Raw genomic sequence first — 5,000 nt, 5'->3', positions numbered from 1 at the left:
GATGGGACCACCTCTACTAGTAGTCAAGAGAAGGCGGACCTCTTTGCTGAACACTTTGCTACCAAAATGCAAGTTCCTGATCCAGCAAGGGACCCTCCTTGGCTAGCTGCAAGAACTGTGTCAAAACTGTCAGTGGTGACAATAAGGCAGGAGGAGGTGCATTTCCTACTTAAATCGCTTGACCAAGAAAAGGCTGTGGGCCCAGACAAGTTGAGCCCAAGATTGTTGAGAAAATGTGCAGACCAGCTAGCAGCACCTCTAACTCGCATCTTTCAGCACTGCCTAGTACAGTGTAAATGGCCCTCACTAGGGAAAGAGGCAAATGTAGTCCCTGTTCACAAAAAGAAGAGCAGAGCAGAAATCAGCAACTACAGACCAGTGTCACTCCTGTCAATCACTGGTAAGATCCTTGAGACAATAATCTCAAGACAAATGACAGAGTTTTTTGACTACCACTCACTACTTTGTGATCGTCAACATGGCTTCAGGAAAGGTTACTCTGCTGCTGATCTGTTGTTAAACCTCTCCACTAAGTGGCACCAGTCACTGGATGAATCCAAAGTCAGCTGTGTGGTAGCACTGGACATTGCTGGCGCTTTCGACCGGGTGTGGCACCAGGGCCTCTTAGCAAAACTTCAAGCACTGGGAATTGCAGGCTCTACGCTATGTCTCCTCAGTGATTACCTTCATGGTAGATCTCTAAGTGTAGTTCTCAATGGAATGGAATCAGCAAGACATCCTATTGGGGCAAGTGTTCCACAAGGAAGCGTGCTGGGTCCATTGTTATGGAATGTCTACTTCAACGACCTTCTTCATCTCATCCCAGAATCACATGCATATGCAGACGACTGTACACTGACATTCACTTATCCAAGAGAAGAAATGCCAGCTGCTCTAAGCTACATCAATCACCAGCTGAGAGCTATATCAGCTTGGGGAAATAGATGACAAGTAACATTTGCACCTGAGAAAACGCAAATGATGATCGTCTCTAGGCACCATGATGGTAATGCTGGTGCAGTAGTAAGGATGAATGGGAGGATGTTGGCACCTGGAGAAGAAGTTGATATCCTTGGGGTGAAATTTGACTCCAAACCATGAAGAACCATGTTGTAAATCTTGCAAACAAGGCAGCCAGGAAGCTTACAGCACTTCGCCGTATCTCTCATCTGCTTGACAGTAGGGGTTGCAAGATCCTGTACGAGGCACAAGTACGCTCACACCTTGAGTATGCTCCACTTTCTTGGTTTGCCTGCCCCCCTCTCATCTGCGACTGCTTGACAGAGTAGAGAACAGAGCAAGACGTCTCATCTCTCGCCTGGACCCATCCTGGATAGATCTGTCATTTCAGCAGAGCCTTCAACATAGGAGGGATGTGGGTGGCCTTACTGTTATGTACAAGGCCAATATTGTCAAAATACCACACTTGGATCCACTTCGAGGACAACGTGAAACAAGCTTTTATGCCACAAGACGGGCAGAAAGCAGCAACTTCACTCTGGCTGTACCCTTCTCCAGAACATCACTCCATCTGAGATCATACATACCCAGGATGACTCGAGTATGGAACACATTCGTACAGCATAATGATGTCAACGAAATAAAGTCAGTTGATCAAATGAAAATGCTGGCCCACAGATGGCTCCAACTTCATCCTGTTCCCTACTTGTATGTCTCATAACAATAAAAATGCTTTCAAATGAGCTGATGTAGGTAACAGTTCTTAGGAAGTTAGGAATCCTTACCCAGTAAATAGCTGTCAATAAAGCTAGGGATCCTTAACCTTGTCAAACCCTGTGTAAAAAAAAAAAAGGAACTAGAGGTCCTGGAAGGGGAATAAAGGAAGGAGAGGAAGAGAGAGAGAGAGAGAAAGAGAGAGAGAGAGAGAGAGAGAGAGAGAGAGAGAGAGAGAGAGAGAGAGAGAGAGGGAGAAGGAACTAGAGGTCCTGGAAGGGGAGTAAAGGAAGGAGAGGGAGAGAGAGAGAGAGAGAGAGAGAGAGAGAGAGAGAGAGAGAGAGAGAGAGGGAGAAGGAACTAGAGGTCCTGGAAGGGGAAGAAAGGAAGGAGAGGGAGAGAGAGAGAGAGAGAGAGAGAGAGAGAGAGAGAGAGAGGGAGAAGGAACTAGAGGTCCTGGAAGGGGAAGAAAGGAAGGAGAGGGAGAGAGAGAGAGAGAGAGAGAGAGAGAGAGAGAGAGGGGGGAGAAGGAACTAGAGGTCCTGGAAGGGGAAGAAAGGAAGGAGAGGGAGAGAGAGAGAGAGAGAGAGAGAGAGAGAGAGAGAGAGAGAGAGAGAGAGAGAGGGAGAAGGAACTAGAGGTCCTGGAAGGGGAAGAAAGAAAGGAGAGGAAGAGAGAGAGAGAGAGAGAGAGGGAGGGAGAAGGAACTAGAGGTCCTGGAAGGGGAAGAAAGGAAGGAGAGGGAGAGAGAGAGAGAGAGAGAGAGAGAGAGAGAGAGAGAGGGAGAAGGAACTAGAGGTCCTGGAAGGGGAAGAAAGAAAGGAGAGGAAGAGAGAGAGAGAGAGAGAGAGAGAGAGAGAGAGAGAGAGAGAGAGAGAGAGAGAGAGAGAGAGAGAGGGAGAAGGAACTAGAGGTCCTGCAATACTCTACAACAACAACAATAATAATAATGATAATAATTAAAATAATAATAACAATATTCTTCTTTCTCTCTTTTTTTCCTTTTACTTATTGTTATTATTATTATTATTATTATTATTATTATTATTATTATTATTATTATTATTATTATTATTATTATTATTATTATTATTTTTGTTAACACACTGGCCGATTCCCACCAAGGCAGGGTGGCCCGAAAAAGAAAAACTTTCACCATCATTCACTCCATCACTGTCTTGCCAGAAGGGTGCTTTACACTACAGTTTTTAAACTGCAACATTAACATCCCTCCTTCAGAGTGCAGGCACTGTACTTCCCATCTCCAGGACTCAAGTCCGGCCTGCCGGTTTCCCTGAACCCCTTCATAAATGTTACTTTGCTCACACTCCAACAGCACGTCAAGTAATAAAAACCATTTGTCTCCATTCAATCCTATCAAACACGCTCACGCATGCCTGCTGGAAGTCCAAGCCCCTCGCACACAAAACCTCCTTTACCCCCTCCCTCCAACCTTTCCTAGGCCGACCCCTACCCCGCCTTCCTTCCACTACAGACTGATACACTCTTGAAGTCACTCTGTTTTTCTCCATTCTCACTACTATTATTATTATTATTATTATTATTATTAGTAGTAGTAGTAGTAGTCGTAGTAGTAGTGATAGTAATAATAATAGCAGTAGTATTAGTAGCAGCAATATTAAACATGAATAAATTTTAAACCATTTACCCCCCTACCCCCTCCCACCAACCCCCCTCCCCCTCCCCCCTCCCACCAACCCCCTCCCCCCTCCCCTCCTCAGTGACACCATGGTAAACATCCCAGCCAGAAAAATCTTTGAAAAACGCAAATTTCCTTTTCAGTTTATTTCCCCAAAAAAAGCCGACATAAGCCGGCGGACAGGCAGAATGTTACCATTTAACGCAGCTAGTGAAAACTGCGTACGGTAGTGGCGTATATTATTAAGGCGGCGCCATTCAGAAACACAGAGAGAGAGAGAGAGAGAGAGAGAGAGAGAGAGAGAGAGAGAGAGAGAGAGAGAGAGAGAGAGTACACAAGCTGCCATTACCAAATTCTGGCATTCTTGCAGTGCCCTAAATCACTGGATTTTTTTTTTTTTTTTTTTTTTGGTCTGGCTGGAAATGCTCTTCCAGCCAAAAAAAAAAATTATGTTAATTAATTTCTAATACTGGAATGACTTGTTGTATTTTATTGTTGTTTTTTTTGTGCTATTGTTGAGGGTTATAATACACGTAGGGTGGGGGGGGATGGTACGATGATGTTTGGGTCCAAGTCGGACCGAAACGTCGTGGTAAGTGCCTCTGTCCTATGTGCGGGTTATTTGTGTATTGTTCGAGTCATGGTATTGTGTCTTTTTCTTATTTTTGTGCAGGATTTGTTCATCTTTTGTTACCCTGTTCAATGCCAGAGGTTCTGTTGTTCTGCCCTAGATGTTCTGTTGTGTCATCTGTTCCCTTGTGTCTGTTAGTTTTGTGCTGTTTGGCTGTTCTGTTTCAGACTTAGTTTTTCCGTTGGTCCGTTATGTCTTCCACATTATCCATTCTGTTGTATTCCGTTTGCAAAATATTTAATACAAAGAATTATATTTCCACACACACACACACACACACACACACACACACACACACACACACACACACACACACACACACACACACACACACGAGGTACGATAAAGCTTCTGGAGAAGGGAGAATGAACCTAGTAGCGACCAGAGAAGACGCGGGGCCAGGAGCTGTGAATCCGCCCCTGCAACCACATCTAGGTGAGTACACTGACGAATAGAAGATGAGTTAAGGTAGAAGAAAGAGAAAGAGGAACAGGAGGAGAAAGAGGATAACTCAGAGATCAACACAAGGAAGACACCGTCTACAAGACACAGGCACCAACAGATAACAATAACATTACAGAAGTAAACAGACCACGGAACGTGTGGGGGATTGAACCAGGCCAGTGCTTAAGCCATGGATTCAAACCCCACCCATTCCATGGTTTATTTTCAGTCTTGTCATTAAGATTTCGTGAGTCATTGCAGGAGCGATCCATATTGCCCTTGACACATCCACACAATGATCGTAAATACTCCGACGATCATTGCTACCTTAGGACGCAACATGTCCGGCAACGCGCAGTATCCGTGAATTAGCAGCCGATTCCTAAACGCAGTTGTCTAGAATCCGTGGGTCAAGACTTGCTTCCAATCCCAGGTATTAAAAATTCACTAATTTCGCAGCCAAGTAATTCAGTCTACTAATCACAGCTTGTTAAAACCATGCGGACCCTCAAAGTCCCACGGTTTTCACATATTTTAGCTGGTTTCAAATCCACGGTATCCAGAGATCACACTCGATTTCGCTATCCCGGA

This window comes from Cherax quadricarinatus, chromosome 86 (assembly GCF_038502225.1).
Source record: "Cherax quadricarinatus isolate ZL_2023a chromosome 86, ASM3850222v1, whole genome shotgun sequence".
In the NCBI taxonomy this organism is placed as follows: domain Eukaryota; kingdom Metazoa; phylum Arthropoda; class Malacostraca; order Decapoda; family Parastacidae; genus Cherax; species Cherax quadricarinatus.
This window is presented reverse-complemented; position numbering follows the sequence as displayed.